Source organism: Haemaphysalis longicornis, unplaced genomic scaffold (assembly GCF_048455015.1).
Source record: "Haemaphysalis longicornis isolate Haplotype H1 unplaced genomic scaffold, Haemaphysalis longicornis Haplotype H1 scaffold_4, whole genome shotgun sequence".
Taxonomy (NCBI): domain Eukaryota; kingdom Metazoa; phylum Arthropoda; class Arachnida; order Ixodida; family Ixodidae; genus Haemaphysalis; species Haemaphysalis longicornis.
Genome location: NW_027526361.1, coordinates 95,696,891 through 95,708,618, shown reverse-complemented (window position 1 = coordinate 95,708,618; position 11,728 = coordinate 95,696,891). Strand labels below are relative to the sequence as shown.

General features: G+C 45.0%; 1 protein-coding gene across 1 annotated transcript in view; it reads right to left on the bottom strand.

The window, feature by feature from the left end:
- LOC144179853 (uncharacterized) overlaps positions 1-11,728 on the bottom strand; it is a 65,656-nt gene that overhangs the window by 27,149 nt on the left and 26,779 nt on the right. The gene's annotated exons all lie outside the window — the stretch shown is intronic.

Sequence of the window (11,728 nt, the reverse complement as noted above, 5' to 3'; positions counted from 1 at the left end):
TCAGTTCCAGCCGTTTCTTGCGTCGTCTGCTGCTAGACACTGGCCATCGCCTCCTCTCAGCTACTTACAGGGAATTCCCTAGGAGGCGACGCGCGAAGCCACATCAAGCCTGCTCACTGCAACAACAAATTCCCTAAATGTCCCTAACTTTTGTCCCCAACTGACAGTGGTTTCAGGAGCCAATCAAAACGTGGAATAATTTCCTCCTTTTAGCCGCATGCCAAACAGCTGGGCGCCGCCATCATTGATGCCATCGTGATGCGACCAGATGCGACTTCCAAGTACCCCCCCCCCCCCCCCCACCCCCTTTCCAAAAAAAAAAAGCACACACCACAAACCAAAATGTGCAGTAGTTAACGCAATATGCTAGCACCATAAAATCACGATATTATTTCCGTTTAGAACGCGTTTATAATAACTTGCTCCGTAACCGAAGCGATCTGATTACAGGCCATTTCCTCCACAATACAGGTACAGTGTGCAAGAAATACCATAAATTTAAGTTTCATACTCTATGAGAAATACAGGCATAAAGGTGGCCGCCATTATTTCCAACTTATTTCCGCTGTACCTGTGCGCCGGTCAGAAATCGCCGGCGGCGGTCCGGCGGCGGCGTGTGAACTAGTGCACTGCACGGGCTCGGGCGAACCCGAAAGCCCGAGCCCGGCCCGGCCCGCGGCTCGGGCCGGGTAGCACGCAGTTTCTCGGGCCCGGGCCGGGCTCGGGCTTGAACCGAAATTTGTTCGGGCCGTGTCGGCCCTAGCTGGCCCGGGCAGACCCTCTGGCTCGGCGATCCTGTGCCGCGAATTCTAAATTCTTGACAACAAAAAGTTTTCTAGTTGATCTCTCAGATTAAGTGAAAACAAAAAAATTACGCCCACCTCCCCTCGCGGGAACCCTGGTGTGATGCGACGCTGAAGTGGGTTCCGTTGGGTGTTTCCGTTGGGTCGATTAGTCGAATTGCGTGAAGCGCGTAGTGAACGTGAATTGCGTTTCAATCACATCATTGGGTTCCACGCGAGGGGATGCGGGCGTAATTTTGAGAATAACGAGAGACGTTGTTGTTGTTGTCGTTTAGACGGATATGCGCAGTACCCGAAGGAGAGGAGACCGCGGAGAGAGAGAGTATTGCACATGCGTAGAGCGCGCAGCGCCGCCCACCGGCGGAGTGAGAGTGCGCTGCGCCAAGCGCCCGCAGATGTTGGGCGAGAGTGTTCGCTATCGGAGAGAGGAGAGGGGGTGAGCGGAGGAGAGACGCAGCTGTGCGGACGCGGACGACGATGACGGACGCAGGACAGGGCCGCCGGCAAGAGATGCTCCTCTCAGCGTCGCATCTAAAAAAGCGAAAGGCCAATTCACTACGGCGACATTAAAAGACGTTATAAAAAGGCTATTGCGCTTAGAAAGCCTCCACATCAATAAAAAAATGTTTTGGCCCCATCAGCATAAGTGGGAGAAAACGGGCCAGAAAACATGGGCACTCGACCACAGACTGCAACATGACGGTCTCTTGCCTCTGCTTTTCAAACTAAAACAAAACAGAAAAAACGTGACCTGGACTTCGCACTGTGTGCAGAGTTTGAAGGACCCATTTTCGAAGCAAAGCCCAGAATTTTTCGGTTAAGAATAATTTTAAAACCATGATTAAAGGCAAGAAAGAACAGAAGTGCAGATGAAATAATGCAGCCAAGTTAACTAGAGGAAAAAACAAAAAAGAAGTGCTCAAACCTGACGCATCGTCTGCTCAAAAACCAAAGGCGCAATATCTGTTGAAGAATTGACACACTAAAAATTATCCTTTTGCTCTAAATCATTTAAGGTATCCTCGGTGTGCCTTGATTTCGAAGACTGGCAAATGAAGTGACAAATGAAGTTAAACAACTACCGTAAATACAGCTTGTAAGTGAGAATATTTGTGTTGTACAAAGTTCAGTTCAACTTTAAATAAAAATTAAATCCAAAGTAGCGTATTGGCTTTTTGCGCGTAACAGAAAACTTCTTCGAGTTTATGTTTATAATGTGTCGATGCGAGCTAGTTGGTACTTCATCATGTAAACAGAATATGCGCCAGGCGCCACTGGAGGAAGGAAAACTGACAGGAAAGGGGGGCCTTTTTCATTTTGTTGAATTCTGTCGCGTTCGGGCCGGGCTCGGGCTTATATTTTAAAAATTTGCCGGGCCCGGGCCGGGCCCGGGCCGAGTCTCTGTCGGGCCGGGTCGGGCTAGAAATTGCGGCCCGTGCAGTGCTCTAGTGTGAACCAAAACCGCCAAAACCCCACATTCTCGCCACCTTAACGAAAAGGGGGGGGGGGGGTCACAGGTAAGGTATGAAAGGGTATTAAGGGGTATGAAAGGGTATATTTGAGAGAGAGGGGTAGAGAAAAAGAGTTGAATTTGTATTTAAAAAAATATGCAAATGACGTGGTAGGCCGGGGCTCGCCTTTTTTCTGAAGCCACTGTGAAGGCAGAGTGCATACTCCGATGCATATACTCAGGCGACTTGTTTAGTCTCTTTACTGATACATTAATTGACAAATTTACTTAAGTAAAAAGAAAAGGAAGAAAGCATATGGACACATCGGGCGTAGTGTAGTACGGAAAATACTCGTACAGAAACAAAAAAAAAAAAAAGCCATTTGTAGGATTACGCATGCATATAAGATAGAGCTTACGAGCACCAATAAAACACTCCAAACCTTAAAACAAATATTACGTTGTACTCTCACGATTGTGATGATGTTTGAGAAAAACATAAACTTCAGATAAGCCAGAACAACTCAAGATGCAATGCAACGTCATACCACAAGGCACATCTTTTTTACGGTGCTTCGACTGTCCCATTGGGGAGAGCATATTTTCGGCACCGTTAGAACGTCTTGCATCATAATGTCACCTGACAGCACCTGGTGATGCCCCTTGCCCACTGAACACAAAACATCTTATAGATGTCTACCATGGTCTTGCAAGGTTTTAGACATCTTGCGCTATGCGAGTTAGATATGAGACGTCTATTTTTTATGTCTCAAGATGTATTAAGAGAGATATCTACAGGACACCTGTGCAAGACTTCAGACGTCTTGAGCTCCGTGAGATGTTGATAAGTCATCTTTACTAAGATGACTAGAAGACATACGAACCTCAATGTGTAAAAGACGTTCCCAAGCAGCAGAAATTGCCAAGCCCAAGCACGGCAAATCATCAGTGGCCAATGTGTCCGAGCTTGGTAATACCTCAGACGCCATTACCCAGCAAGCCACGAAAGTCCATAGGATATCCACAAATGGTCACAATATCCAATGTCATTTCAGGACATTCATGTGATGTCCATACAATGTTTCACCCAAGATCATCTGCTTGTGGACATCCATGCGATATCACTGCTAGGTGTGTTATTATAACATCATTACACGATATCACTAGGATGTCCACAAATTTACATTTTTCCTTACACTAAGAATTCGCATTCATAGCACGGTGTACACATAGGGGCCCCAGCCACACAAACTGTGTCTTAGTTCAAATCTCCCCTGATCCCAGTCTTTCCAGCTTCAAAATATTTTCTGGCCTGTTTCTAACTCATATTTTAAATGAAGAGCGGGTAGTTATTTGATTTGGAATTTGAGCGAAATCTGGTTTGCCTTTCTGTTTGATTCGCGAATTGGATTCTATATTTTAGGCTGCTTGATTTATGTGGATGAAGAACAAGCGGGACTGTTTATTTTCTCATACAGTTGTAGGTGAGCACTGGTACGGAGGCTGTAGTACGCAGGACTCTTGTCATCACTGTAAAGTTGTTGTGTGGGGGCGCAGAACCAGGTGTCTGCTGAATGACTTTTTTTCCAATTCCCTCACTTGAGATTTTCCCTGAACGTGCAAGGTAAATTTTCTTGACCAGAGTGCTAATGCATGTTAATATAGCCACTTCAGGGAGAACTCAAGCTATTGATGTTCCACAACAGGACAAGCATATGTACTACAAGAAAAATGTACTTTTGGTGCTTGAGAGAGTCTAGTTTTTTTTTAGTCTTAAGTTGTGCTTTACATAGTAATTTTAACTTCTTTTTTTAAAGTTAATATATGAAAAAAAAAAATCCCAGGCCATCTAGACTAACGTGAAACTGAGGAGGTGCGAAGCATGCAGCACTTGTATTCTTGGCGCCTTGGCGTTTTTGCCAACGGAGATGAAACCGTTTGGGGGTAGTGGTATACAGCATTGCTGTATAAGTCTCTTGTCTTTGAAGCACGAAGCTTTCTAGCGCGAGGCGTAAACGAGTGTCCCGGTGTTTTTTTAGTACGTGTTACGTTCCAGCGCGACGCATAAACGAGTTTCCTGATGTTTTAATTAGTACCGCGATTACATGAGACGACTTTTATGACGACGACAGGAGACGCCAACAGCCCCAGCCCCTAACAGGGGTTTCGCCCCTAAAAGAGTGGATACTACTACTTCTTTTATTTATGGGATATTAAGTCTTGTTTTTTCCTTTCTCCGAAGTTTTAACCTTTGGTTAAAACACAAGTAGCCTGCTACTGGGGCTGACTAATGGTTTTATAAAAGCTTGAGAGAGAAATGATCGAAATTGAACCTAGGTTATATTGAGCATCGCTAAGTTCTTTATATTTGTGCATGTTGTGTTGCAAAAGAAGTGATGTTCCAATATGCTAAATTAACTACTACTGCATAAGTTAAAATCGAAGGGGCAGTTTATTTCAGTACCGTTTTATTGCGTTCAAACAATGTGTTTTCTATTTTAGCAATCAAACGAGGCTTCTTTGCACAGCATTGTTGTCATGCAAGAAAGCCACGAAGGCAGATCTTTGAAAGCGTGAAACTTGGCGCTACTAAGTGACGTCACCAAGGTCACCAAAGAAAAAGTTCCTGCATCTTTGCAGCCGCCCCATTCCATAGGGGTGATTTCCCGTGCAAGCCGGGTGAACTTCCCAAGCATTGTAGTACCACATGAGGGCCGAGCGCGGGGAGTCGCTTGTACCTATTCTACCGGTAGGTGCCCGGTGCCACCAAGGCACACGAATGCACATAGTGCCTTCCGCAGTCACAGTGGACGCTCAACTTGTAACCACTTGTGGAAGGACATGCCGCCAGAGTCTTTCACCCCCAGCAATATGTGGCATGGAGTCCGGGGGACCCCGTCAAATGGAGGGTCAGGGGTCCCTTTGCAAGGGTAAAGGCAGCTTTCCAGACGTGAACTCCCCTCTCAAGGGACCGCACTCGACGAGGGACGCCTGTATCTATTAAAGAAACCGGTGGGTGCCCGACGGTACGTGGATTTGAACCCGGTACCTCCCGCATACAAAAATTACGACCCCTTCCACCGGGGCATTTCACGGCAAAGTCGGGTAACTTCCCAAGCATGAAATCCCCTGTGCGGGGGGTGCTTGTATCAATTTTTACTTGTTGGGGCCCAGCGGTACCGAAATACCTCCCACATTCTCGTACCCCATGGTACAAACCGACCTGGTGGAATGGTTTCCAGTACACGGGATCCCCCCTACGGCAGGTGCCTGTCCCAATTTTTATTCTGGTGGGTGACCAGCGGCTCCAGACAAGCCTACCATGTCTGCCACAGTGGTGGTGTGTGTCCAAGCCCTTCATCCCCTGCTGAGACAGGGGGCGCTTGTACCCTTTGAACTGGTGGGTGCCCAGCAGTCCCAGACCCCACCCGAAGGGGTTCGAAGGACCTACCACATGGCCTCCCATGGCATGCTTGTGGTCAAGCTCCCAGCGCTTGTTCCACCGTCGAGACGAGTTACGCTACGGGGACGCTTGTATACCCTTTAAAGAAACCGGTGGATATCCGGCAGCCCATGATTCTAACCTGGTACCTCCTGCTTACGATACGAGTGTTTTACCACTCGACCATCGCTGTCACAATGTCACGTAACGCCACTAAGTGACGTCATGTGCCATTGCGACATCAAAGATTCAAACGGTGCCGAAAACGCTCTCCCAGCTACAGGTTGACTGGCAATGTCTTGCGAGAAACATGTGAAAGTTTATGCGTTTCCAACCCATTGTGTAGTGCGTTGCCTTGTAGTCTCAGACTCCACGTTGTTAGAAAACAAAAACATTGCAGTAATAAAACGTTGACGGCACGACATTTCTGTCTGTCGCAATTAATCGCTTGTGTGACTACGTACGGTAGGCACAACAAGACTTCAAGCAACCACTGGCATGTTGCTTTGTCTCCAAAACTTTTTTATTACCTTGTGCGACTGCCATAGTGAGAAGCCTATTTTCGGTGAAATTCCGGGCTGTTTTCTCAAGAACGAGCCAAGTAACTGCTATCGCAAAGGACGGTATTGAAAAATAAATAGCAGTAAGTGCACTATGTACGTTTTATATTTAAGTGCGAGTACTGTTAACAAGCTAAAAGTTTGGGCTGAATATTTTCCCACGTGCATGCGTTAAGAATGGTGATAGGTGCTGTATTTAGGAAGCAGCGTGCATTTACCATTATAGCGAACAACTTTTTTTTGCGTTTATTACAGTTGCTACAACGTAAAGGTGTTTCCTGTAGACAAGTGGTGGATGCAGCAGAGAGAACTAGTCTTCCAAGCTGAACTATTCTACAATATTGTTGTTGAACTACATGGTGTGAATGCTTGTTTTGTAGGCATCTCATGCAGCTAGATGAAACATGGATTGGTGCGCGCTTCAGGAGCTTTTTCATTTTGTGTCTACTATTGTCTTTGTGTTTTGCTTTCGTTTTTAAGTTTTGAACAACCTTACTTCGTATTTTTTCCACTGTTAAGGCAGGTTTGTTGTTGTAAATTTGATGAGCATAATAAAAAAGTAAGCAAAGAGATCTGCTGCGTTATGTTGCTCAATTGTTTTTGGGAAGTCACGTAATTGCTTCCCCAGGTTGATGCAGTTCGTTTATTGTGCCTTGCGGCTTGACTTCTGTTTTGTACAGGTCACTGTACAGACAATTATTTAATGGGTGCGCATTAAACTATTTTCTGTATAATGGCACATATAAAGCAAAATCGGGCCTCGAGGCAACTCATAGAATAGGCATATTGGCCACAAGGACTGGCCAGAAAGCCAGAAATGTGCATGAACGTAGCATAGAGACCATGCATAGGCCATATCACGGGAATATGTCCAATATTGGCCTTCCAGAGCTTGGCCAATTGCTGACTCGTCACCTTTACCAAATACCAGCCAATAATGGCAGCCAAGGTATAGCCAAGCTCGGACACACTGGCCATTGATGATTTGCCATACTTGGGCTTGGCACTTTTTGCTGCTTGGGTTCATCCTTCACTGATGCCAGCAACCTGCTTTCCTGGGCTTAACCAGTAGGCTAAATGCTGCAAGCTACATGTTCTTAATTAACTTATTCGCACTTAAGCAGACTGTTCTGGAGCCTAACATGAAAAACCACGATTTACTTTTCACAAGTGCACCAGATAAAAGTGTGCGCAATGGCAGCCTCATAAGGAATCAGCAGAGACAAAGCTGCTGCCTACATGTCCAATGAACTGAAAAGGTTAATTATTTAATCATTTTAAGTAAATAAACCTACCAAAGGTGATGTAAATTATTCTAGGTCCTATTTGTGGCCCCATTGTTGTGTTTAATATGCGTAATTAAATATTTGACAGTGCAGCAAACACCTGGTGCCTCAACTTCTATGTAATTGAACATAGCAACCCCACCAACTATCCCAATGGCGTATTCCAATTAGTTTGCGGCGCGTTTTTGTGCTATGTCAGCCGTCAAGATTTTTACTTTTTCATTTTGTTTTGTTTGCTATTTACTTTTTAGTACAAAAGCATTATTTAGTGCAATAAGTAAAAAATCCAGCGTAGTAGTGGGCAAGGGATGGCTTACAACATGCCTGAAGGACATGTCCCACAAAAAAAGAAAAAAAAAAAGCCTAGAGAACCTAAAAAAAGTACAGGTGAAATGATGCCCAGACTGGTGCTAAATTTCTCGGGGAAGTTTTCACACACAAAGGACAGTAATCGAGTGAAAACACGAACACAGAGTGTCCAGAATGCGAGAGGAAATTGGTTTTAGAGATGTGCACTGAGGCCTATCGTTTGGGCATGTTAATCACAGAAGTTGCAATTAAGGAGATAATCGAGTGTGCTTCTGCAAAATATCTGCTATGCTGGTACGAAATAGTAGCACCATTCACTGAAACCTGCAAACATATGGCACTGTAACAACAAATGGTGCGCAAGCAGTGCAAACACAGGAAAATCAAAAGGCACAAAAGGAAATTAATGATCTGTTCGGCAACCTCACAGTGCTTCCCCATTCACAACATCCCAAGCTGTTCTCCGAATTTTGTGTTTTTTCACGGACAGATACTATGCATGCTGGCAGTCCGTTACGAAAACTTGCTGCTAAGGTGTTGTGCAGCTGAGCACAGGATGCGGGTTCGATTCCCGGCCGCGGCAGCCGCTTTTCTGATGTAGGCGAAATGCAAAAACGCCCGTGTGTTCGAGATTTCGGCTCACGTTAAAGATCCCCAGGTGGTCAAAATTAATCCGGAGTCCTCCCCTACGGCGCACCTCATTGCCAGTGTAGCGTCGGTGCATAAAACTTCATAATCAAACAATCAAAACTTGACCTTGTGCCGTCAGAGGCCACATTATCAATTCGGCAGGTAAAGATGGTATGAGAAAATCAGCCCTTTCTAACATGTTTCTTCTGAATTAAAAAAAAAAGACATGTAAATACGCCAGAAAAAGTCTGAACTAGCCTTATAAATTCAGAAACTTCATCTTGTGAAGTAGTTAGACAATGTTTACAACAAACTTCAGAGTTTCGTTACGCCATACAGCATTAGAGACACTAGCAGCTGGAAATGACTAATACGTACAGGTGAAATTGCTGTAGTTCAAGAGACTTGCAGGATAATTGTCGATAAAACTTCAAATTTCAAACTATGATTACAAAATAACATTGCTGTCACATCCCTTCCTCATTGTTATTGAAAAGACATCCAATGGTTTACAGCAGTCCCCTTTGCAAAATTCTGACAAGCTTAAAGCAGTTATTTTTCAAATAAATGATGGTATTAAGCTGCAGAAGCAATTTCTTTGTGTCCTTCCAAATGCTTGATAGCCATGAATTAAAATCAAGTTGAACCGCCCTTGGCTACCGAATGTTTTTCTACCTGGCAGAATGACCAATGATCTCTTGAAGAATGATAACAAAACGAAACCCTATTCTTCTCGAAACCTTCCAAGAAATCAGGATCATGCCAAGGCAAACAAGTAACGAATTGGGAAATTTTGTCTGGCTCCAAGATATGCACTTTTTAAACAGGAGGCTTAAGATACGCAACAAAGCATAGATAAATGCACAAAGTGTATACAAGTAAATGTGTTATGCTCAACATGGGCCAGTGTTGTGGCCACTGACTGGAGTCACAAAGAACATCACCAAATAAGCATGCGCACATCACTAAGCAAGTTCACATCAGTTCTTCGTGGCTGTTCCCGCCTGACTTTCATGTGCACACCCCCTTCTAAACAAAAACAAAAAAGTGGTCGAAAGGCTTGCAAATTTTTGGCGATTGAAGCCTGCTAATGCGCTTTGAAGCCGATAACCTGTCAATAAGAGAGATAAAAAACTTCTCTACACAGGGCTTGCATCTCTTAGTTTTTGTACCATCATTTTCTGGCGCGAATCACTTAGACAGGCAGACGGGTGACATTTCACTTCACAGCTTGGCCACAATCAGAGTTCTCCGTGGCTGGCGAGCACCTGTTCTACACACGACATCACATGTAACGCGATATGACGTCAGCAGCACATGCACGCTAGGACTCATTCTCCCCGTGAAGATTTCCTGATGTACCATGGTGGTAACACACTCGGCCTCCACTCTGGAGATGCGGGTTCGATGCTCATAGGAGCTCAAATGTGTTTCATATTGACTCAGTACAATATGGTAGCCATTTTCATGGCAGTCTCTCACGGAGGCAGGGAGCAACTTTGTCTCCTTTACTTTTCACTTATTTCATACCTTATAACAGTACTAACACTTGCAGCCTGTTAGGTTGTTTGTTGGCAATTCACTGTACAAAGAGTTTCGTTCTGCATTTTTTCCCCCCAAAGTTGCAGTGGTTTTCTTGTCCCTCGCGATCGTGTCCATAGAGATGGACAGGAATGTTTGTCTGTTGCTTGTTACATGTCTGATGACGAATGCCAGCAGCCAGATATCCAACTTGGAAAGATAGCTTGTGAACAACCATTTTCAAGCGAGGTTCCTATTGGCTGACTTGCGCCATCACTGTTCGCCTAACCATGCTTGGAGATTTCTCCCTCTCTGTTCCTCCTCCCCCACAGCTATCACTCCTCATTCACAGCTGGCACATACGTGCGCACAAGTAGTGCACCAGGTCAAGCCACAATGGCATGCGTCATCAGTGTTACCGCGCAGAACCCAGCTTCTTAATTGGGACTTTTCTCTCTCCCCATCCTTGCCTGCAGCTGTCGCTCCTTGGCGCAGCTGGCGCACTCACGCTATGCGTGGCGCACCTCGCCACGTGGCAGGTGCAATCCAGAGAAGGTGCGTCAGCCAGTTCATCGTCAGCTCCGGCATGGGTAGGCTGCGCTTGGTGAGCTCCGACGTGTGTTCAGGTAGAGCCTATTTTATTGTTCGCTATATAGCTTGAAAAAAGTTCGTGATGCTCCTTTGTTTCAGACATTGCAAGCGAAATACTTCCTTTAAGCGGTTTCCAACGCATTTATGGCATTTTTGCCGTTGCCATAGGCACCGAAGATACGATGTAGGAGGTCAACCGCATCGTCTGCCTGAGAATACGTTGACACGTCAAGCGTGTGTGTGCATGGAGACCAAGGTGTCGAACTCCGCAGAAATCTTCACGCACTGTGGTCAGGTATTTTTTTTTAGGAGGGAGGGGGGGAGAGGAGGCTAATATAGTTCATCATATCCACTGACAGGTCAATTTTACTTCGTTACAATGAGGTTTCAAACGCATGGTTTTCTATAAAGATTTCCAGGGGAATTTTATTTACGTCATTATATTCATCATTTCACTATATCTTGTTACATTATATCGAGGTCTAAGTGTGACAATTTAACACTATCGCTATGTTTCTTCATCGTTATGCCAACAGCCCCATGCAACCAAAAGGAAAGTCTGACAGGAAGTTCCTGGTACTAACGCCGAACCAAACTCAACTCTTCCAAAATCCCCATTGGTCATATGGAGAGATCGATATTTACTGTTACTGTCTGTTGCGACAGTAAAACTGCACTAGCCCGACATTGCAATGACCTATCCTACCTATCTTTAGCATAATCTCATTTCTGATTAACACAGTCACGGAATTTTTACAAGCTACTATGTGCCTTCAGCTTCATTAGTTCATCGTCTCTCATAAACTTTACATCAAAAATTGGCTCCCTCGCAGATGCCCTTTAAACCATTCAGGATCTTCGAAAATGTTCCTAAACCAATCCTCTCATCCACCAGATCGTTACTTAAACCGACCTCTCTCCAACAAATTGGTACAACCAAGTGTATCCACTGGTTACCGGGACACAAGGACACCTGCACTGGGAATATTAAGAAGGCTGGACACGTTTCAGCAAAAAAGAGTTTAAACAAGCCTCACCCCTGAACTGATTTTCATCGAAGAGGCTCCTCCCACATTACGACCAGCCCTGCAGCTCGTCTCATCCACTACAATTATTAAGAAAACAGAAAAGCAACA